General features: G+C 46.5%; 1 protein-coding gene across 10 annotated transcripts in view; it reads right to left on the minus strand.

Moving 5' to 3' along the window:
* GLIS1 (GLIS family zinc finger 1) overlaps window positions 1-24,197 on the minus strand; it is a 218,341-nt gene that overhangs the window by 124,548 nt on the left and 69,596 nt on the right. Inside the window, exon 2 of one of the 10 annotated variants that reach the window (XM_064146877.1) lies at window positions 19,516-19,613. The exons of the other annotated variants lie outside the window; for them this stretch is intronic. The gene's annotated coding sequence lies outside the window, so the exon portion shown is untranslated. The remainder of the gene's footprint in view (window positions 1-19,515; window positions 19,614-24,197) is intronic. 10 annotated transcript variants of the gene reach the window in all.

Below are 24,197 nucleotides of genomic sequence, written 5' to 3' on the forward strand. Positions count from 1 at the left end.
ACTTTTTCATAATGCTTGTAGATAATCTTGACAAAAGCAGAGTGAGAGCCAAAGGAGTCTTTATTACAAAACAGGCATACTGCACAGTGATGTTCCTCCATCTGTGAAGCACAACAGACCCTCTACCTAATTTGAATATAGACAGAGGTGATTTGGTTCTCTGAAAGATTAAACCCAGCAGTATTCGATGAGATTAGAACAAAAAAGAATTTCTTTCCTCCAAGGTTTCTTTCAATCATCCTATGGCAGAAATACTGATTTATTTACTTTCACCTTGATGGATGAGTGAAGACAGAAGGGCTAAGAAAAACTCTTGTAAACTAAACCAAGCCAGCTCATGAAGTAAATTGTGGAGTATCAATCTTACAAACTTGTGAAAGATAAATGCAACCCATGTGTGTCCTTCCAGTAAATTTTGGACCCTAAGTGTTGGCCACATTTATATTTGTTATTTCATGTTCAATTTATTCTTTGGATTGCATTTTATTTCTGTTCTGTGGAATTCCCTTTGCAGACTACACACAATACCATAAGAGAGTTGAATGAGCAAGGCTGGTGTTACTGAACAAAGCAGCACAGATCGTTTGATGCTGATCTGACTGAAAACAGCCTGAAAACTTTTTGGTAGTGTAAAGGCCTGCAACCTTTTCACCTCTGAGAATGTGGGGAGATCTGGCTCCCATATTCGACTTTCTCACAACAATTTAATCTAGGGGTCTACCAGCTGGGTGGAGAACACAGCAACAACACATCTCTCACTGCTACCACAGCTTGTGACATTACACAGTTCAGCTTTCCAGCACAGACCTTCCCAACACTTTCTAAAGTTAGCGAGTATGGCCAAGAGTCGGGGAAACACAGGCCATGTGCTCAGTTTCCAGTTAGTTCACAGCCTTAGCTAATGGTCTGATCCAGGCTCTAGATCTGTAAAATATGACCATTTTAGGCAACGATGCACTGATTGTCAGAGAAATAAAATAACTGTCTACCATCACGAGACATCATTGGCTACACTCAGGTTTGGAACTCAGCATTCTTGCTTCCTATTTTCATCTCACATCTCTAAATTATGCCCCCAAACAGAGCTGAGAGCAGAGTGAAAATCACCATTGCCCTCCTTCATGGCAATCAGGACAAAGCCTTTTGCAGCCTCGTGAAACATAGGTCTTGTCATTCCATTCATGGTTGCAGTCTCCTTAGCTTGGAATCACCTTTTGCCAGTTGCCAGGCAATCTGAAAAATATTGTTCTCTGCACATCTGGCCTTTTTTGTGATCACTTATCCTTCCTCAAAGCTTGCATTTTAGTAACAGGGGGAAAAGATGTTAAAATTAATGTTTTAGGAAAATATTACGCTCAACCAACGTTACTTTAATTAAAAGGAAATCCTAAAACCCTTTTAACGGGCACTTGGAGAACATAAGCTCAATGTAATGAAACCTGATGTAGTGCTCTCTGGTTTTAAGTTTAAGGTTTCATTCTCAATCAGTCTGATAAGTAGGATGTACCCTTAAGGTTCAACTTGACCCAGCAAACCCAGGAAAATAGAGGTGCCTCTGCCACCTTATGAGCAGATGTGTTCACAGGAGATGCAAATACAGCCATTGGCCTCATTGCTCTTTCCCACTTCTTATCTCCATGTCCCTTTCATGTCTAAGCTCATTTGAAACTCTCTCTTCCACTGCCATCTTTAAACATCCCCCAACATTTCCAACCTGTGTTTCACCTTCCTGCACATGTTCCAGGATGCAACAGATGCAAGACTGTTTAGTCTGGAAAGCAGGAGGCTGAGAGGGGATCTTATTAACATCTATAAATATCTGAGGGGTGGGTGGCAAGAAGGTGGTGCCAGGCTCTTGTTGGTGGTGCCTAGTGACAAGACAAGGAACAACAGGATACAAGTTTGAACACAGGAGGTTCCACCTCAACGTGAGGAGACACTTCTGTACAGTGAGAGCGACGGAGTACTGGAACAGGCTGCCCAGAGAGATGGTGGAGTGTCCTTGCTCTGGAGACTTTCAAAATCCACCTGCACACCTTCTGTGCAGCCTGCTCTAGGTACTCCTGTTTTGTCAGGGGAGTTACACTGGATGATCTCTGGAGGTTCCTTCTGACCCCTAACAGTCTGTGTTACTGTCACACCATACTAAGCTGGCCCTACCAAATCCATTGATGCACAATTTTGAACCCCAGATGAAGCTGGGCACCATGTCTGGGTACCAGACAACTGCATTTTTTAATGCAAGCAGGACATGTAACACACAGAACCTGCTGTCAGTCCACATGGTTTCCACTCCCTGCTCTCACATACAGCGTCGATGAACAACTTGTGCTCCCAGACATCAGCTCAACCAGGGCTTCAATCCACACACCCTGAATAAAGGCCACTATGCACACTGGGGTAAAGTATGAGCCACTCTACACCGTTGAGGCTTAGGTATAAACTCACCTGCCATTGCCCCCTTTGGTTGGTATTTTTTGTTGCTCTGAATAGATAGCAGCAGGATTTGCACAGCAGTCTGTAGTTAGGTGGGGCCTGTAGGTTAAACGAACTCCAGAGCGACTCTTTCAAGATGGAAATTCACAGTTTTGTGATGAGGGTGCTTGAAGTGTTCCTGCTGTCGCCATCCATTACATGAGTCCCCTGAGGAGACAGGCTCTGTCCATTCATGCACACTTGGAGAAAATCTGTTCCTTTTGGGTTTTCCTCTCCAAGTCATTTGTTCACTAGGAACCAGAGCACGCCTACCATGAAACTGCATCTGGGTTATTTACTTATTAAACCCTGAACTTTCAAACTCCCAGATCTCCACTCTATATTTTACTTAGGCATTCAGTCTCTCTTTGCCACCAAGGTCTGGCCAGCAGATCATGTAAGGGCTCTGCAAGGGTACACGCTCTCCCAAACATTTGAAACAGGGGATGTGCAGGGACTGAAAGCAGGGGTTTGCCCTAGGGCACCTTGCACATGTCTTGTGCAAACATATGCCTCTGTGTCCCAAGAAGCCACGTGATGTTTGCCTGGCTCAGCGGTACACTACAGAGACTTGTAAAGAAAAAAACCATCACCCATGCTTACAATAGAACACAACAAAAAGTATTTCCACCAGGATGCTGAGAGCAAAGATCTAGAAGCATGGAAGCATCACCAAATGAGTAAATGCTGCAGAAGCTAACTGCTACAAAGACAGAAGCCCTCTAGATCACATGAGGCCACACAGAAACAGCAAACTTAAAACCCAGAGCGCAGTTGGTAACTGAAAAATATTCAGTTCTTCTCATCACAAGTGAGATGGAGGACAAGCTCTGGTGGATGTGCAAGCATAGCATCCTGACTTGAAGATCCAGTTCTCACACATGCACTTGGAAAAGGGTCTACTCATAACCAAAGGAGACAGAGAATGGCACAGTAAGAATCCAAATGCACTGGAAGTCTAGAAAGAGAGGTGCGGACAAGGGAGTGGAGCCAATAAACCTGCCCTGCACATCAGCTTCCAGCTCTAGGTTGACTTCCATTTCCTGGCCCCTAAAAAGTGTGAACTAAGCTCCTTTCCTATGAGAGTTTATGAGTCTTTCTGCTCTACTGCTACCTTTGCTCCAAGCTCAATTGTTGTAGGAGCTTCTTCCAGAGAATTTTTTTCCCCCTTGTTCTTTATATACCAGGGAAAACTAGAGTGAAAAGGTGTCTGACTGCTGAAGACTCTACATTCTCTTAATATAATCTGCACTGGCTTCTCCATTCTCTTATTCAAGAAGAGACATCCTCACCTACACAACCTCCATCCTGGTTCACTGCATATCTCTCGCACTTCCCAGGTAAGCTGCACCCCTTATCAAACTCTTTGTCCCATTGTGTAAAACACTTCAAGAATCAAAACTCAAACTGCTGCCAGAAACAGGCAACCATTTCACCTCCACAGTCTCCTTGATGATTTAACACTTGATACCTAATACAGTAATGGCTGCTCTGTGGCTGAGAGTTAGCCCTGCCAGACAGAAAATTCAAGACAAACAATCAGTTTCCCCAATACATGCTGAAAAGAGCAGCAGCCTACCCCTGCTACTCTTCATTTGCTGCTCTCATTGTTTGACAGTTCTTTCTGCCAACATTTTGGCACCATTTCAAGGCTTGATTTGAAATATGTTTAACACCAAGCAATTTGCAATGTCATTTTCTATTTTACCAGAACTGTGCTTAGGACTAATTCTATTTAAATAGAATTCACCCCTCTGCACTCACTGCCAGGGGAAGGGCCGCTTGCAGGCTCTCCACAACAGCCTACCCTTCTCCCCAGCTTGTCTGACAACAGCAGTTAGCTGTAACTTAGGGTTGTAGATAGATGTAGTGCCTGCTAAGTGTGCACCTTCATGTTATGACCAGCAAGAACACCTAGGAAAGGACAGTGTCAAACACAGGAGCTACTGGTGCAATGAATACATATATGCCATCCAGCACAGAAAGGATCACAGGGTGTCAGGGGTTGGAAGGGACCCAGAGAGATCATAGAGACCAACCCTCCTGCCGGAGCAGGACCATACAATCTAGCTCAGGGCACACAGGAACACATCCTGACAGGCCTTGAAAAGCTCCAGACTTTCACAACCTCTCTGGGAAGCCTGCTCCAGTGCTCTGTGACCCTTACAGTGAAGAAGTCCCCCGTTGTGTTGAGGTGGAACCTCTTGTGCTGCAGGAGGTTCTCTATGACTTCAGCCTAACTGGTTCAGCTGTGTATCCAAAACAGGGAAGCTTTAGCCAACAGCTAGGACTGAACATCTTCACTGTATCAGTTTGTTCAGAAAGTCAGATTCTGGTGCTGACCAAACCCTTCTTCTCTTTTGTGGTAGTTTGAGGGGTCCCAGGTTCCCTTAGGAAAACTACAGAGACAAAGTCCCATCTCAGGGGCTGGACCCGGTCGTCACAGATGCCGCAGCATTGGTACGCTATTCGGCTCTCTGGCAGCACAGCTTACAAGGCAGCGCTGGCTGACAGTGCCCTCTCCTCTCTTCCCTGCCTTCCTTCCCTCCACTTCTCTGCCTGGCAGGAGCATGGGTCTCTACTTACCTCATGGTTTGTGCAGGGGAGATGGCTTTTAGCTGGTAGGGAATTTTGAGCTGTGTCATGCAGCCTGCTGAGGCCTTGTAGGCTTAAGCTGGGGAGGGCAGTTCTGGCCTGCTCTCAGGCCTGCTGAGGGTGGAAGGGGTAGAGGATTTCTAGATGGTTTTAGTCCAATAGACTTGGCTTAGCTTGTGGATGCATTCATTCCACCTGATTGCCTTTTGCATGTATGCACCTATAAATAGAAACTCCCTTTAAACTTCCAATCAGTGTGCAGTACTCTCTGACTCTGCAGCAGAAGTAAGCAGCATTTCTGTTCTCCAGTCCTGGATAGCTCATGGCCCTAAACTGAGACATCACTGCAGATGGTACCAAGCTGTGTGGCACAGTCCACTTACTAGAGGGCAGAGATCCATCCAGAGGGACCTGGACAGGCCACAGAGCTGTGCCCAGGCCAACCTCATGAAATTCAACAAGGCCAAGTGTAAGCTCCTGCACCTGGGTGGGTGCAATCCCAAGCACAGCTCCAGGCTGGGTGGGGAATGGCTGAGAGTAGCCCTGAGGAACAGGCCCTGGGGGTCTGGGCTGATGAAAAGCTCAAACAAGAGCCTGCAGGGTGAGTGCAGCCCAGACAGCAACCCTGTGCTGGGCTGCAGCAAGAGCAGTGTGGGCAGCAGGGCAAGGGAGGGGATTCAGCCCTTGCCTCTGCTCTCCTCAGACCACACCTGCAGGCCTGTGTGCAGTTCTGGAGCCCCCAGCACGAGCAGAACATGGCACTGTTGGAGGCAGTGCAGAGTAGGCCACCAAGATGCTGAGAGGGCTGCAGCAGCTCTGCTCTGAGCACAGGCTGAGAGAGTTGGGGCTGTGCAGCCTGGAGAGGAGAAGCTTCAAGAAAGCCTTATAGTGGCCTTCCAGGATTTGAAGGGGGCTACAGGAGGGCTGGGAAGGAACAAGGTTTTGTAATGACAGGACAAGGAGGAATGGGTTTGAAGTGGCAGAGGGGAGATTGAAAGTGGATGTTAGGAAGAAGTTCTTCCCAGTGAGAGTGGTGAGACACTGGCACAGGTTACCCAGGGAGGTTGTGGCTGCTCCCTCCCTGGAGGTGTTCAAGGCCAGGTTGGATGAGTCCTTGAGCGACCTGTTCTAGTGGGAGGTGTCCCTGCCTATGGCGGGAGGTTGGAACTGGCTGAGCTTTGAGGTCTCTTCCAACCTAAGCCATTCTGTGATTCTATGATTCACTACTCCTCTGTGGGGTTAACAGGCTGTGAGATTGCAGAAGAACAAGGCTGTTGTGGAATCTGCTGTGAAGAGGTAAAGGCACAGGGAAAAGTTCATATAGAAGCAGGAGCATACAGAAAGATAAAGGAGTAGAAGGTCTGCTACAGGAAGGGAAAATGTTCCCACTGAATGGGGCTGGCTTACATGAACACTGACTGAACAGCAGTCACAAGTTTAGCTCATGCTAAAAGCCCTCTGGGAATGTTCAAATGCTGAGAGTGGCAGTTGGTACAGACATGAGGAGTACTCCTCTACTTTCTACAGCCTCCTGTAAACTAGTCTCAGTAACTACATGAGACTGGGTGCTCTGGAGAAGAAGCAGTTACCTAAGTGTCACTGCAATCACCAGATGCCCTTCATACACAGGTTATGTGATCACAGAAAAAAAGGTCTGAAAGAGTCTTCAGAAGGTGATTTACTCCATCCTGTGTCTCCAGCAGTATAACTTAATCTCACAAACTTCAGGGAGCATTTGGCCGATCTGGCCTTTACACCCTCCAGCAATTTCTAAGCATTCCCAGCAACCCCCCTTAGGACAACTTAGTCCATACTGTAGTGCCCAAGCTGGAGAGAGAGAAGAGTCTGTTCTCTTGTTCGCCATAGCAACCTTTTATGTCTATAAAGTCCTCTCTTGCCAGTGTTAGGCAGCCCTCATTATTCAGACTTTTCTCGTTAGCCATGTTTTCCAGAGCTCTGATCTTTTCCCTCTGGCTCTCTTCTGAAGTCTCTCCAGCAGACCTTTCTCCATACTTTATGCTACCACTTTTTTCTCCACATTTCACAGAATCACAAATCAATCAGGTTGCAGAAGAACTTGCAGATCATGAAGTCCAACCTATTACCCAACATTATCTAATCAACTAAACCATGTAACCAGCAACAGAACAAGGGGACACAGCCTCAAGTTGTGCCAGGGGAGGTATAAGCTGGATGTTAGGAGGAAGTTCTTCACAGAGAGTGATTTGACATTGGAATGAGCTGCCCAGGGAGGTGGTGGAGTCGCTGTCCCTGGAGGTGTTGAAGCAAAGACTGGCTGGGGCACTTAGTGCCATGGTCTGGTTGTCTGCATAGGGCTGGATGCTAGGATGGGCTGGATGAGCTTGGAGGTCTCTTCCAGCCTGCTTGATTCTATGAAGTGCCACATTCAGTCTCTTTTTAAACACTTCCAGGGATGGGGGCCTCCACCTCCTCCCCAGGCAGCCCATTCCAATGCCAATCACTCTCTGTGGGAAGAACTACTTCCTAACATCCAGCCTGAACCTGCCCTGGCACAGCTTGAGGCTGTGCCCCTTCATTCTGTCACTGGTTGCCTGGCAGAAGAGACCAATCCCACCTGGCTACAATCTCCCCTCAGGCAGTTGTAGACAGCAATTTGATTCTATTAGATCCTGCCTTTGCAGATGGTAGCAGGTAGATACACTTCCTTCACTGTGAGCCAGCAAGGAAGCAGCACAACAGCAGCCAAAGCCAGCAGTTACATCTCATCTGGATTATTTTTTTTTCTTGGACAAGACACAGAATCATGAGGTTAATTAACCTTTGGTATGACTTAGCTTTCCTATTAGCTCTCCCTGTTGCATTAAACTGCCTTCTCAAAAGTGTCTAGAAATCTTAGTATAGAACTTACCCAATGTAGCCATGCAGAGGTAAAGGTTGCCTGCACCTAGGTCTCATCACTCCATGATTCAGTTTAGCTGCACAAAACACTCCCAGCAGAGTGCACACACACACACTGTTCAAGATCCCAGCGTTACAGCACTCTCTGAACTCTAACTAGAGCTCACTCTTGAGATCTACAGCACTTTTTTCTGCAGATTATCCCCACCATCAAGAACACATGAAGGGCATGAAATCATTCTACCATGCTGATCTAACTGAGTCAGTGGAACTGAGAGTAATTCAGTCGTCATATTGTCTGCTGGTGCAGTTCTGTTCTTGTGTGGTTGTCAATCACGAGTCACTGCTGTAGCCAGTGATGTAACAGGGCTAAAAAAGAAGATGCGAGTTCTAATACCTCCATTCCAGTAAAAGCTTCCAGTATCTCAGTCAATACTGCTGACAAACCAAACTGAACAGAGAGCCACAGACAGAAAGATTTACTCAGGCTAGACTTGAGAGCCTCAGACTAAGAAAGTCTAGCATGTTGTAAGTCTGAGCAGGTAGTCCATTCCTTACCTCTTTGCCATCATCTTGGCACACTGCTAATCTTGATAGCAAGAGATGAGGATTTATATCTGGAACATGCATTCGATGTGAGTTTAGTGCTGGAAAAAAAACAAGAGCTGTAGAAATGGAAATGTTCTCATAGAGAGCAAAGTGTGGGCAAAAGGTGTTCAAGGTTCCCAAGGTGCAAGCGCCAGGAATGTGCCCTAGAAGATCAACTGCTCAGTGGGAAAGAGACATCCTCTGGTGAAGTGACCAAGTTTGTGACTAGCAGGCACAGCACAGGAATAGAGAGAACTTCCAAAGACCACACAGTTTGCAGGGTGAACCCAGAAGGAATGCCAATGTGCTTGGTGCATTGTGTTTCTGTGGGGTATCTACATCCAGTTTAACCACAGGCTGCTGGATCTCGAGGGTGTATCTTTTAGAAAGACACCGAATCTTAAAGCAGAATCTTTACAGGATGGGTAATGGCTTCTGTGGCAGTCTGCTCCACGGTTCTCAGCATGAATTTTATACAGCTGGAACTTGTGTGACTTCAGTTCCCAGGCACAGTGCCTCGCTATGCCTCCTGTGTACCTGGCATCCTCCCTCTGTAGATCATTTTAGATGTTGTTCCTACCGCTTTTCCAGGGACTAGCTGGCTGCCTTCTTCATTTTTCTCACAGTATATTACGTTCTCCAGATCGTGAATCATTTGTGTGAGGCTCTTCAACACAGCCAGTTTTCCCAAGGAATCTTGTTGAATTGTCAACACTAGAACAGCACAGTACTAGAATTGCTCATAACAAAAGACAGCAATGTTGGTTTGCTACTTCTGCCTGATATGTGCATAAACACAGCTCTCAAAGTCACTATTTTTACTGTCACTACCCTGCTGTAGCATCGGGATAGGAACCCTTATTCAGCCAGCAATTTCTTCACGCTCTACCTGCGGCTCCTTCAATGCTCAGAGTCTGGAGGAAAGGAGCAGGGTAGTTATCCTACCCTGTATGTGCATGCCTTCAATCCAAGTCTCTGCTAAGAACTAAAGTCACCAAATTACACTACTGTGCCTCCAAACTTAATGACCTAGAACGAGGTCTGCCGTTGATGGGCCTAACTCAATAGGCACCACTGAAAACAATGGAGTCCCCCAGTGTGTGACCAAAAAAGAAATAACAGCATTTTCAGGAATGCAGCAACTGCAGAAGCTCAGTAACCACTTACGAAACTGAGGAGGAGAAAACAGCCATTTGGAGGTTTTGTTTACAGGGCAAATGAGCTCCAGCAAGAGTCAGTAAGTGTGAGATTTCTGCTGTTTTAATTAAGCCTTTCTTAGGCTTGCCTCCTTTGGTTTAGCACAAGTTCTACAGGATACAAAACCCTACGGCTGGTTTGCAAAGGGCAGCAGAGAGGGAGTACTTGAAGCCATTTAAAAACTAGAGAAGCTGGAAGCTGACTGCTATCATCTGAGCCCCAGGCTAAGCCGTGGCCTTTTAGAGCTAAAATGACTGCCGATAGCACAGTGCAGCTCACAAAAACCTGTGTTTACCTGACAAAATACACCAGGTCCTAAGCATGCTAAGAAATTAGCTGAGATGAAGCTGGAGGAATGCAACCTCTACAAGTTCCCAAAAAGAAAAAATGAAGAATTATTGCTTCTCATTGTCATAGCCCTTCATTTGATGCTGGCAGTCAGCAAGAGGGAAAAGGGGAGAGCAGCAGAGCTCCAAGCCCACTGCTTGTGATACCACAGAATTATGGAGCACTGTCTGCACTGCCCATCACAAGCAGCAAAAGAGCAAAGCAGGGAAAGAAGGGACTAGCAGCAGCAGAGCTGGGCCACCTCAGAGCAGGCCACAGGGACCTCGAGGCTGAGCTAAAAAGTCATCACACTGCAGAGTAACATCCGGGGGGGTTCCTACTTCTCAGTACAAAACACTGTCTCCAGAGGCTGTATTAGTGGGGGCCCGAGGCTAAGCTGGCCAACTGCTCAGAACCTGGCTCCAAGGCAAGCGCAGAGGCCAGGCCACGGGGCGCTCTCGGCAGATAAGCTTCGGGAGTGCTCAGCTCCACAGAAACGCCGCCAACGTGTGCTGCGGGGACTAACCCCACATCAGCAGCAGTGGCTTCCCAGGGCTCAGGGCTACATCCCCTGCGCCTCAGCGCATCTTCCTCTCCGCAGCCAGGGCGAACAGCAAAGTATCCTGTTTCTGTGTAACTGAACGCCAGCCGTGTATACACAGCTAATGTGGTTCCAGCACACATCACGAGGAGTCACGTTTTGCTAACTGCTTCGAAAATAAACGAGCTCGAAAGGAAAACAATTACCGGCTTTTGGAGCCATCTCCTCTGACCGTCCTTCTGGACTCAGATCCTTGACGCTCAGGCTGCTGTGCGTTATAGTCACCGTTAGGCATGTCTCCTGCCTGCTCTGGTTTTGCTTTCCCTTTAACGCTCATTGTGATTTCCTAACTGTTTTTGCTACAGAACATCCGCCCAGCAGAGGCCAGAGCGTTGGTATCACTGTGGTCTGCTTGGGATCAGGCATGGTCTCCTTCCTCACTGTGACAGTTCTGGGGTTAACGCTCTAGTTTCATTTGAAATTTTAAATAAAGAATTGCATTGGATGCAGAAGAACAACAATAAGAGAAATCTATATCATTTCATTAGTTTGCTGGACTAGTATATAGTCTCCTGTGTAAACTCTCTCTTCTTCCTCTTTGCCTTTCTGCCTCTTTGCGTCACCTGCTCCTTAGTGCCTCTGCACTGATTTCTGCACTAACCTTGATTAATAACAGTTGTGGCCTTTGTGGTGTTCTCACTGCGGGGAGGAGGAGAAGGTGGCTGTTAGCCCCTTCTGGGCTCCATCCAGGGAGGTCGAGGAACAATTCAGGGGGATTCCTGTGAGGATCCTTGTGTTATTTCTAAATTGTAAATAACTGTAAATATATTTTGTACATTTACATTGTATTACAAGCTTGTAAATTTAGCTTGCTGTAAATACGTCACTTTGTTTGCTTCTAAGCCATATGAACTGCACTGGTATATTCATTTGGAGGTAATCTCAACCCACCACACTCACACCCATCCAACTGAGGTGCAGCCACAGCAAAGGAGCTATCCCTGCCCAGCTTGTACTTCTGAGACGCAGAAACATGGCAGAGGTGTGAAGAAGCCTTGTCTTCCTTCCCCTCAGCACTGGAGAGGAGACCACTTGTACACAGAGTAGGAACTGCACAGTACTATGGCACAGCACAGTATTTACTTACTCATAGTGCCCAAGCATGAAGGATTCTAATGTCATCACAGTTCGTTCTGCACAAGAATGACCGAGGTTTGACTCCTGCCTCAGCACAGCCTAAGAGGGTAACAGATACAAGCAGCAGAGCACAAAAGAATGGAGAATCAGTGCCACTCGGCACAGCAGCAATGGCCTTGGCACAACTGTTATTGAAGGCTTCCACATCTTTTGTCTGCATCATTGATCAAATGAAGCACCTCAAATCTCTTGACATGCAATAGAGGCAACTGCAGCACTGGGCTTCAGCTGTGGTAGTAAAGACCAGCAGGTAATGGTTGGCAGGAAAGAAAGTGGGGAAAGGTAAGAGCAGGTGAAGAGGCATGGAGAGAGCTCACACACACACCATGTTCTGCACCTGCAACCCATCTCAGAGCTAAGGGAACCCCTCACACTGCCATGCCTAAAGTAGGAAACCAAGTGTCTTCTAAACACCCTATCATCTGTGACCTGTGTCACTCTCTGCTCTCCCACAGTCTAAGGCAAGTCCTGTGCAGCAAAGTCTCCAGAGGTGATGCGCTGGTCTGCACGCCCCTAGCTGTGTGGGCACTGTGGGTCCTTGCTTCCAGCAGCCAATCAGTCACTCCTGTCATGGTTGGGCAGGGACATTTTCTATGAAGGAGTAGAGATAGGAAACATTTAAATCAAGAAAAAGAGGGACTTACACTGACAAGTGGCCGGTAGGGATAACTCCAGTCGGAGTTCTTGTGTTCTTACCAAAAACCCACAGTTGAACTGCAAGCCCCAGCATCTGGTAGCTCAGCTGTGGGTTTCCACTGTTTGTTTTTCTATTCCAGTGCTCTCATCCCTATGCCTGGCTCTGTTAAGCATTCCAAGTGCTACAGAGCATAACTGAAAGAATAAAACCTCAGCTCAGCATCAGGCATGTGCAGAAAAAAACCCATGAAACTGCTTAAATCCTACCTTGCATTGCTAAGAACACAGACATTAATCTCCCAGCACCATGGAAGGCAGGTGTGAGGCAAAGGTAAGCCAGGAGTGTCCACTTGAGCAGATTTCTCTGAAGGGGAGAGCGAACACATCTACACCAGGTTATCCTCTCCTGACTAGTGGGAACCAGGAGCAACCACCTGTGATGTCCGGGGAGAAGCAGTTATGCCAGTGAGCTGTCCAAAGGACGGATTCTGTTCAAGCTCCTCAAAGGGACCTTTTTTAGTCCTATCTCTGTTTCCACCCTTTGCACTTTTCACCCTGCTAATCTCAGTTCCAAAGCCAAACATAGCCATCCTGCATCTGCTGATCACCACCTCCAAATTCCATTTGTAGCATCACTTCTTGGATGATAAATCATCAAAGGTAGCTCCATGCAGCTAAAGGCTAGACACTTGCACCTGCAATCCACATCTTCCTTTCACTCATATTTGGAGCAGTCTCTGCTGTGAGCTCTTCATATTGCAGACCTCAGCTCTGATCTGGCACTCTCAGCCCTCACTTCACCTCCAGGCCTCTCTGCAGAGTATTCCTAAATCAATGCCCTTCTGGGCCACAGACACTGCCAGCACATCCATCCAGCTCCCCATTACCTTGTGTTTCCATTGCAAATATATCCTCTTATGAGACCTTTAGAAGGTGGAAGCCACACAGCAGACTTCAGCTGCGGCAATGTGGCAGCCAGATTTTGTTTCCCAAATATTTCCCACTATCCAAAAACCCTGCAGCTACATTTGAGTGCCTCTTCTACCCTCCAAGAAAGAGGCAGGTTCTATGAGGGTCCTAAGCAAGAGAAGAACAGAAAGCTTCACCACTCTTCCCTACTGCAGGTCATCAAAAGATGTGACTGCTCACAAGACTGCACAACAATACTTGAGGATGCTCCCTACGAAGACAGACTGAGGGAGTTGGGGCTGTTCAGTTTGGAGAACAGATGGCTCTGAGGAGACCTTACTGTGGCCTTCCAGTATCTGAAGGGGGCCTACAGGAAAGCTGAGGAGGGACTTTTAGGGTGTCAGGTAGTGATAGGACTGGAGCAAAACTAGAAGTGAGTAGATTTGGAGGGGATGTTAGGAAAAAGCTCTTCACCATGAGGGTGGTGAGACACTGGTACAGGTTGCCCATGGAGGTGGTGGAAGCCTCATCCCTAGAGGTCTATAAGGCCAGGCTGGATGTGGCTCTGAGCAAACTGATCTAGTGTGAGGTGTCTCCACTCATGGCAGGGGGGTTGGAACTGGATGATCCTTGGGGTCCCTCCCAGCCCTGACAATTCTGTGATTCTTTACTTGTGTAATATTCCCCCACTGATAATCACCCAGACTAGAGCCAGAAAAAAATTACGACATGGTGGCAGCAGGAACAAAACCAGGCAAGGTAGGGAAAGTCTGCTCTCCTGACAGAATCAAGCCTAGGCAGCTCTGACTCCAAACCACAGCGACTGCAGGGGCGCCCTCAGCTGCACATTTCTCTCTCACAGCGCTGGCAGAGCTACAGCGCTGCTGGAGGGCTCACTGTCTGGTACTAAGCCCCTTCTTGCTGGAGCTCCCCTCCACCCTCAAGGCCCTGTTTTCCCACTGAGCCCCTTCTTGCTGGAGCTCCCCTCCACCCTCATTACACAGTTTTCCAGCCAGCTCTACGGCTCAGTCAGGAGGGGAGAGATAGTGTCTGAAAGGCAGAGTATGAGAAGAAGCCCCAGACTGAGAGACTGCTCCTTCATGGCCAAGGGGGAGAAAGAAGAATTTTGTCAGCTCCAGTGATGCAACTCTCCTGGGGAGGGGAGCCCACACCGTGAGGGATCCGAGCAGAGCTGGAGGAGGCTGTTGATGCTGCAGGCTCCCGAATGCCATCTCCTCCCCAAAGTAGTTTTTAAACAATCTTTCGAGAAACGGCCTCTCTTTCACTTAGGGCAAACCACCTTCTGCATGCAATCAGCAAGCCACCAGAGCTGTTGAGTGTAATTGGTGATAATCACAGGAGGTTTTCATTCAGTGACAATTCATTATCTGTAATTTTTACTCTGTCGCTACAAAAGTTACCTAAATGCTGTGCTCACAGCAACACCAAGAATGTTCCCAGTGCCAGCTTTAAAACTGTTTTTACTTTTAGAGATGCGGAATATTGAAAGCAGATGGACCAAAGTGAGCTTTGTATTTCTTTGCAATGTACTGTAAACATTTTTAAAATGTGACTCTGGTACAATGCATGTCAAACAGTTGAATTCAAGGTAGAAAGTACTGCCAAAACCAGAAGACAAATTAAGTTTAAAACCACTTTTGACAGATTAAATGGAGACATTCTGAAGGCACAAATCAGATGGCAAGTCTCTATGAAGTTAGTAACAAACCTATCTTTTCTCTGTCACTATTATCCCAAAGATCTACAGAAGAACAAAAAGCAAATTGTTACCTCGGTGTCAAAACCACTCCAGTCCAATGGCAGTAAAAGTATCAGCAAGTTCATCTCCCAGTATTTACCTGTTCAGAAGACGGCCGAAAGGCCAATATTTGTATGTGAGACACAACTTCCCAGAGGTCAGAGGCATTATCTAAAGCAAACTTTGGGGCCTAGTGAATCTGAAGACTCCACACTCACAAACCAGTAGGTATCTGTGTTTTATTTCACTACTTGTTATGAGCGAATCAGTGCCTGCTTCATAGTGGGGAGGTTGGGTAAAAATTAATGTTCCAGGAGAGATAGAACACAAGGAAAAAACATTGCTTGTAAAAAGCTTATTCTGCCTTCTGTGCAATCTGGTTGGTCCTCTTGGGTTCATTTCTTCACATGTAAAATGATGCATGCAAATAAAAATCAAACCAAAACAAAGAAGCCAGAGCAAAATATTTTCCAATAGAGTGCTTCCAGTGTTTACACAAATAGTAAAGCCTGGCTGAAACAAGTATCTGACAGCTCTGTGCTGCTCTCAGACACATGACTCCTATTTGCCATGCAAACCATGGAGGCAGAATGGGGTGTCCAGGCAGAGCCCCAGTGAAATCTTTGGGGGAGTGCCTGAATGCAAAGCTTTGCTTGTCCACATGCCACCACTAGATTAGGTCTGCTGTGCTGTGCACTCCATTCCATGCTCACTGTTCTGGAGGAATCAGTTACTACAGAAAAGATAACAAAAAAGGCCTAAAAAATGTGTGCCCTAAACCACAACTTTCACCTCCTGGCTTTTGTGTATTTCAAATTATATTCCACAATCTGCTGGCATGACTTCTGCTTGGACACCAAGGGTATAAACTACAGCACAGGAAGTTCCACCTCAACATGAGGAAGAACTTCTTTACTCTAAGGGTTCCAAAGCACTGGAACGTGCTGCCCAGAGAGGCTGTGGAGTCTCCTTCTCTGGAGACTTTCCAGCCCTGTCTGGATGCATTCCTGTGTGACCTGCACCAGGTTCTATGGTCCTGCTCTGGCAGGGAGCTTGGACTCAATATATGGAGGTCCCTTCCAACCCCTAACATCCTGTGATCCTGTGAACTCCCTAAAGGGAGCAAGGTCTGCCCAAAATATATTCCCCAGTACTGGACACTTTTAAGAGCTGGCTGGATAAGGTGCTGAGCCATTTCACATAGACCATGCTGTTCCTATGCAAGGTCAGGTCAGATAACCTTAGAGCTCTTTCCCAACCTTTATGATTCTGTGATCTGTGGAAGTCCATTCCAAGCTGGGGTCTATGACAATTCAAAATTCAGCATGTGACAACAAACCCAGCAAGGATTAAATGAGGAAATCTCCAGAGGAGAAGCAGCTGTCATAGCAGCTACCTGCTTTGTCAGATCAAGATGGAAAGGTCTGGATTTGCACATGCATCTGTAAACATCCAAGTGCCAATATAAATACTGGCATTTGGGAATACTACATGGATTTAGGGTACACTTTAGAAATCAATACCATTACAATAATCTAGACATCTAAGGGAAATGAAATTATGTTTCACATGGGTTTGATACCAGTTCATTAAACTGGGTCTGCCATTTCTCTCAAATCACTGTTCCTCTGTGAAACATCAGGAATGACCACTAAAGCCCACCAGGCTGTCTTTGAAAGCACAGTTCTGAATTAAAACAAGAAGGATTTTCTTTAAGCTGCTCAAGATGGGCAGCACCCCTCTCAAGTGATCTCATACATGAGTTACTCTGGAGTTATATAAGCATGATCACAGCAGCCTGACCTCAACACCACACAGCTGAAAGAATGGCCACAACGCCACAGGAAGGGCAGCTCTCACCCTGCCCTGTCCTGGCTCAGCCACATACAGCACTCGAGTCTTTCACCAACCTCTGGGACTGAGCTGTCCCATGCAAATCGATTTTGCATCCTTTGCCAAGTCAGCCAGAGTCAATAGCCGTTACATTTAACTCTCCCTGCTTTAACCCTGACATTAAGACAGTGTGGGTTTCACACCCAGCACAGAGCACTCAACATCACCAACTACCTCAAATTAGCATGCACCAGCACTGGCTCTGCAATCACTGCCACTCCTTTGAGTTTTAATCCTATCGAACACATCTCTACGTAAGTAAAGTTCCTTGGGAATTCAACCAAGTGCCATGAGGCTTGTGAACGTCACTACATAAATCATCTGGAGGAAGGGGGGAAATACACAGCAGAGACAAGCAGAACTTGTTTGCTCTGCAAAACAGCATTTTCCACAGTTCGTGGTACCACATTCTTCTGCTTTAGAATACTGCACTGGCGTTAAAACCAGGGGTTTAGTCAATATATGGTTTTCCTCTGGACAGTCTTATCCTAGCAGATGACTTGTGTTATTTTACAGTTTGTTGAGCTGCCATTCACAAAGCCAACCTAAAGACAATGCTGTGTAAAATAAAGAGTGAGCAGCTTGCCCATCACAAGATACTCTGCCTTGCCCATAAGAAGTGTAAGCACACTGGAGCACAGTGTGGGTGAGCAGGGCCCCATTTCATTAGTATCAAAATTAATTGTTCTGCAACACTGAAAGCTCCTCAACAGTGTTGGGTGAAGCTATTTTATAGATAGAGCAGTCAAAGGCAAAACGAGGAACAGAAGTGTTCCTTCTGTAAACACTGTTGCTTGGAAACCCTGTATTTTTAATAGCCCAGCATTCTAAATTCAGCATGGCCTGTCAGGAGGGGATTTCAGCACAAGACACAAAGGTATTTTGAGGCCAGTTTCCTAATTTGCACTGTGCTGCATACAGAGTTGCTCTTCGCAGCAGAACAGTGACATGATCGACTGGGATAAGGAGGCAGGAAGCTGAGCACTTGTTCGTTATTCATACTGCCATAGTTCCTGAAAATTTCAGTCCTAGAGTAAATTTCCTTTGCCTCGAGATGTGCAAAAACAAACCAAGAAAGGCAGGTCTTGTCCCTGGACTAAGTAAATGCACAGAACTGGAGACCCAAAAAGACACACAGGCACAACCCAAAAAGACACACAGGCACAATGCTTTGGGAAAATAACATATTCCTACACAAATTTTTAAATCAATAATAAAATAATTAAATGCCACTGTGTATACAGAGGCAGCTGCTCTCTCTGGTACTTGACAGCCTACAGGACGCTGCTGAAGCTCCCTCACATCTGCTCTTGGTAATATTACTTCCTTCTTGCTGTACTGCTTCTGTGCCTGATAAAGCCTTAAAGTGAAAAAGCTTTCTTTTCTTGGGGAACCCTAAAAGAGTTGTAGCAGTCCGAGCAGGTAGGGCTGTACCAAGGGAAAAGCTGATTTTGACAAAATCCAACATCATTTCCCACTGACAACTGTATTGTTTCTGAGCTACACAAACAGCTGGGGATGAGATTTATATTGGTAATGAGTTTTTATATGTAAGGAACACTGGACAAAGTTCCCTCTGAAAGACAAGAATGTGAGGCAGAATTGATGACTAAATTCTGAGCTCTCCCAGACCTAATCATCTCTGTGTCTGTGACCTTTTTCCTTAAGAAATGACCACATCACATAGTAGCACAACTACTGGGATTTCCCTCTGGAGTTCCACCTGTTTCAATTGCCACTATTGGCCCTTTGGCACTTCCACCCATCACAGAACTTCAGTCACATCCCAGAATCACAGAGCCATTCAGGTTAGAAAAGCCCCGTAGGATCATCAAGTCCAATCTATAACCCTACTCTACAAGATTAATCTTAAACCATATCACCAAGCACTACATTCAAACGACCCTTAAACACATCCAGGGCTGGTGACGCCACCACCTCCCTGGGCAGCTCCTTCCAGTCCCTGACCTCTCAGTGAAAACCTTTTTCCTAATGTCTCATCTAAATCTATCCATTCGCAGCTTGAGGCCATTCCTCCTTGTTCTGTCTCCAGTTACCTGTGAGAAGAGACCAGCACCAGCCTCTCCACAATGTCCCTTCAGGTAGCTGTAAGATAGGACTTCACCTTCCTGTGTGGGTTGCACTTGAGCAGAAACACATCATTTCTAACCCTAAGGATGCCCTGTTCTTGCAAGGAGAAGCACAGCTCTACCTATAAATGTCCCTTCTCCTCCTCATCCAAGCGGACAGCAAGTTGTGCTGTCCTGCCAAGAAAACATTACTTCCAAAAGCTGATACTTGCTGTGACCTTGGCCCTCTAAGGCATGTTACAGCTTGTTCTCCAGCCACCAAGTTCTAACTCCTGCTGTGTACACAATTCCCCAACACTGATGCTTTCAGAAGATACCAAAGTTTTTATTGCCTTGTGCTGTACACTGAGCTCAAGGATGGGGCTTCACTTTAAACAAAACGCTACACTTTTATATGGACTTTATAGGGTTTAGGAGAGGAGCTTTACCTTCCCAGGAGCCAGCAGTGTACAGGGGCACTTCTGAGTGTTTCACTGCTGAAAGCTTCCTCCCAGTTCTCCAATTCACACAAACCACGCAAGAAAACCTACGAGACAAAGTCTTTCTAATCATACAGCAACAGCAGGCACTACACATGTGGGAGTTTAATTCTTTCTCCACTGGAGTAGTGCTTGAGGGTGCTCCACTGATTCTTTAATAGGCTGCTGGAAGAAAAGCTTACAGTTAGTTAGGGCAGCCCTTAAACATTACCAGGCTGTTCTTCTGTGTAAGGTTAGTTGATTTACCTGAATCTCACCTTTTCCTTAAGATTACAGATAGGTTCAGTGATCAGAGTGAGGTTTGCAACACAACTGCCTTTTACAGCCAGCAAGAAGCAACACTGGCCTCATAGATAAATGTAACAAAGTGCAAAACAAGGAGCGTGTCCTGCTATAAATTACTTCTTTTTCCTTAGCTTTTCACCTCAGCAACTTTGGAAAAGCTTGGATAGGCCTGAAGATCTGTTTCTTGTTAATTCAGTTGAAGTTCATCAGAAACCAACATCTTTTACACATAGTAATATTTCTAAAGACACTTTGCATGAAGGAAAACGACTGCTAATTCCCCTAATGTTTTTTAAACCTTCAAAACCACTCAGCATTCTTTCCAAAGCTAAGGGAGCCAGAACGAGTATGTGGCAGCAGTGCTGTTGCATCGAGGCTGACAAGTCCTGCAAGCAAATCAACATGGAACAGTCAGGTTTTGGTGGGAAACCTCCCTGAAAGCCTCACACGACTGAAGAGCTCCTGACATCTAGCAAGCTCTGTGTTTCACTGCAGTCAGTGCCTTCTGGTTGCTCCAGGGGGGTATTAGTGCAGCTAACTGCTGGGATGCCAATTCTTAATCTGCATAGCAAGTAGAGGACCTGCTTGCACAAGGTAAAAGTGCCTCTGCACCACGATTAAGTGGTATTCTTTGCAAATCAGCTTTTAAACAACAGCTACTAACTGTTATCTGTGAAGACTGTACTCCTCAAAACAAAACCACCACCTTATGATCACTTTCATCCATGTCAGATGACAGGAGTGAGAAACAGCCTTGGTACTGGTGATTTCAATGCAACAGAACAGGTGAACCAAGAAGTGGCACAGATTTTCCAGACTGCAGATTCTGAAAATTTAGGTGTCCCCTGCAAACCCCAGCTTACATTCCACCAACATGAAGTAAACCCTACAAATTCCTCTAAGCTTTACTGAATCAGCTCAACGTGCAAAATGCTAGTGTGCCAGCTAACAAAAATGACTTAGAGAATGGATGTGTCTTTAGGGACCAATGGACCTCACCTTCCATATTCTCTATACATTTTACCACTCTCTTGAAAATTACCTTTTACTGTCTGAATCTTGCAAGCCTCTCCATAAAGTTCAGGACATCCATCAGAGGTGATGTCTTCTAGTATTGTTTTCTTGGGACACTCTGTTTGCCGCTTTGCTCTGGAGCCCTCAACATAGGAAGGAAATGGAGCTGGAGGAGCAGGTCCAGAGGAGGGCCACAAAAATGATGAGGGAGTTGGAGCACACCTGCTATGAGGACAGGCTGAGGGAGTTGGGCTTGTTCAGCCTGGAGAAGGCTCCGGGGAGACCTAACAGCAGCCTCCCAGTACCTGAAGTGGGCTACAATAAGGATGGAAAGAGATTGATTGCAAAGGCCTGCAGTGACACGACAAGAGGCAATGGCTTCAAACTAGAGAAAAACAGATTTAGATTGGATGTTAGGAACAGATTCTTTACTATGTGGGTGGTGGAACACTGGAACAGGTTTTCCACAGAGGTGGTTGGAGCCCCATCCCTGAACATATTCAAGGTGAGGCTCAACAGAGCTCTGGGCAACCTGATCTAGGTGATGTCCCTGCTGGTTGCAGAGGGACTCAGACTGGACAAACTTCCAGTCACTTCCAACCCAGACCACTCTATGATCCTATGAATTAGGGTAAGGTTAGAGCACTTTTAGTTTTTCCTCCAATCTTCAAAGACTCTGATGCCTATGTGCACCTAAGGGCCTGGAGGAACAGTTCTTGGATTAGAGCAAAGGCTGAAATGTTGGATCCTATACCTCACACTTCAGATGGCCCTCAGGCAAGTCACTGAATTCAACCTGCACTTTACACCCTTCAATTAAAACGGGACTAGCAGCACTTCAGTATCTCATGTTAATGGAACAAATATGTCACAGGCTGAGAAACACCCAGGTTCTACAGGACCTGTAGAGAGAAGTTACTGTCAGTGTTGCAGTCTGGCCACCTCCATTTCAATGCTTTATGCATTTGCTGGCAAGGTCTAATATAAAGCCACCACAAAAGAGATCTTAAAATGCAGCCCAAGAGCATGCACAGGATTGCATCATCTGTGTCAGGGAGACATCAGGACTATTCAAATAGGCTCCAGAACTGCATATCCATTATTTATCTTGGAATATCCACTGGAGCTAAGCCTGAACTCTGAACCTCCTATAGACTCTGCTGTTACTGCCAGACAGGAGAAACCCTCATGGTAAAGGTTAAAGCAGGGGGAAGGGTCTTCAGAAGCATCTCAGGGAATCATCAGTGCAATTGTCCCGCAGGGACATGCCTCCTGTCACAAACTGCTGCAGAGGCAAAAGACGAGGCAGAAAGCAAACTCTTTAGAGTAGCTCTCTACAGCTTTCCCAGTCTGCCTTCATTGTAGGAACGAGCTCAGACTGCAGCGTGCTGCAAGGCCCACTCCCCAACAGGCAGTTCATTAGTGAAAGGACAGGCTGCCAGAGCCCTGCCAGAGACATTTCAGTGGATTGGATTTAGTGCTTGGAGGACAGAAAGACTGAGAAACGCTTCCTGTGAATTAGAGTTCTGATGGGGGCAAAACAATAGGTCAAGCCAAAGAGCAGTCACGAGTGGGGCACAGGGCAGCCAGCCCCAAGGCTCAAACAGCTGAGATCTGGCCCCCTGTGAAAGTCAAGCCTAAGACAATGGTTTAACACATTTTCTTGTAGCATCAGATTTCAGTCATTTCCATTTACCTTAACTCAGGCCTAATCCATCTTCATCATTGCATCCACAGGGAAAAACAGCAGGAAAGGACAAAAGGAAAAGAAGAGGAGCCCTGGAGCCCCTGTCACCACTGTCTCCCCCTTTCCCCAGCTTGCTCCCTGTCAGATCATCCCGGCCCTCCCACTCCTACTTGCAAGGCCTGGAGGCTTGTCAGCACCAGGGAGGCAACCCAGCACATCCCTCTGGCCTTAGGAACGGGCATGCTCGTGGTATCCATGCCTGCCAAAACGCCTGCTGCTAGCAGGCCCTGATAGGAAAGGGGAATGGCTGCAGGCCAGGTTCTGCTCCAGGGCCGCTCAGAGACTAAGAACACAGCGGGCCAGGGGCGAGACCGCAAACCTCCTTTCAATCACTTCCTGCTCTCGATGGTAGCTAAGCTAAAGCCAAGCCTCAGCCCTCCCTCAAACACACTGTGACCAGCACTGAGCATAGAGACCTTCAAAACCACTAACAGGAGGGTAGGTGGGAGAAGAGCTTTCTCCAGCTGTCTCCAGTGGATTGGTTTGAGAAGGGAACAAAAACAGTGAAGAGGAAAAACTTGCTTTAAAAGGAGGACAACTTCTCTTCCCCTCCCAGTTCCTTCCTTTCCACTTCGCCCAGTTTAGAGGACTTGTGTGATTCTGGGATCCACATGGAGTTCTTCTGGAGGAAGACCCTAAGGAAATTAGCCTGTCATGTCAATAAAGCCCAGACCTCAGAGCAACTTGGTCCTTTTAAATCCTTCTTTTTGAGTACTCATACAAGGAAAAGGAGAGTATGCCGTGCTTTGAGAGAGCGCAAACTGCATTTCACTCTCCTAGAAATCCTCTGAGGAAGGACGCTTCTTCGGGAAGAGCACTTCTGAATGTCAAAGGAAAGTAACAGGGAGATGATAGCACCTCCTGAAATCACAAACACCTTAAGAAGATTAAATTAGTTTTGGTTTCTTTGTGAACTGGGTGAAAAATATTATATTTGAAGTAAAAGCAAACTGAGAAACTTGGAGATGTAGAATTCTGCCACACAGACACATTTCTGACAGGTGGCAAGTAACCACTTACCATCCACTTCATACTGTCTCGTCCAGGCTTCCTTCCTAAGCACAACCTCATCTAAGGTAGCTTTCTTCTAGGAAGAGGGAGCTAAGCTACCTTTTATTGATGAGGAGGTGCTGCATGGTGAGAGTTGCTCACAGCTGAGCATCTGACAGCTGTGATTTGTTACTCCAGTAGTTTACACTGATGTCGAAAGCCCCGAGGCCTGCACTAACACCTCTGCTCCTATCCATGGGCTCTTTAAACAAGCCGAAACAGCAGCACAGTACTAATCTGTGCTGCTAAAATCAGAGACATTTATGCACCTCAGGAGCAACGACTGCCTACACGGAGAGAATGTTCTTGGAAAAGCTGTTGAGTTTAGAGAAGCCCTTGGGAAGGAAATACAGTCTGCTCAGCCATGCTCACACTCTGCTGGGTGAAGCACTGCCTGACCTGCCCGAGATGGTGCTAATCCTGCCAGCTCATGAGCAAACAGATTCCCCTGACTGCTGCTCCTACCTAACTCACCACACATGCAGATCACAGTTGCATTCTAGATGGAGCAGATCACAAGGCAGGCTCTCAGCTT

Source organism: Pogoniulus pusillus, chromosome 8 (genome assembly GCF_015220805.1).
Source record: "Pogoniulus pusillus isolate bPogPus1 chromosome 8, bPogPus1.pri, whole genome shotgun sequence".
Taxonomy (NCBI): Eukaryota; Metazoa; Chordata; class Aves; order Piciformes; family Lybiidae; genus Pogoniulus; species Pogoniulus pusillus.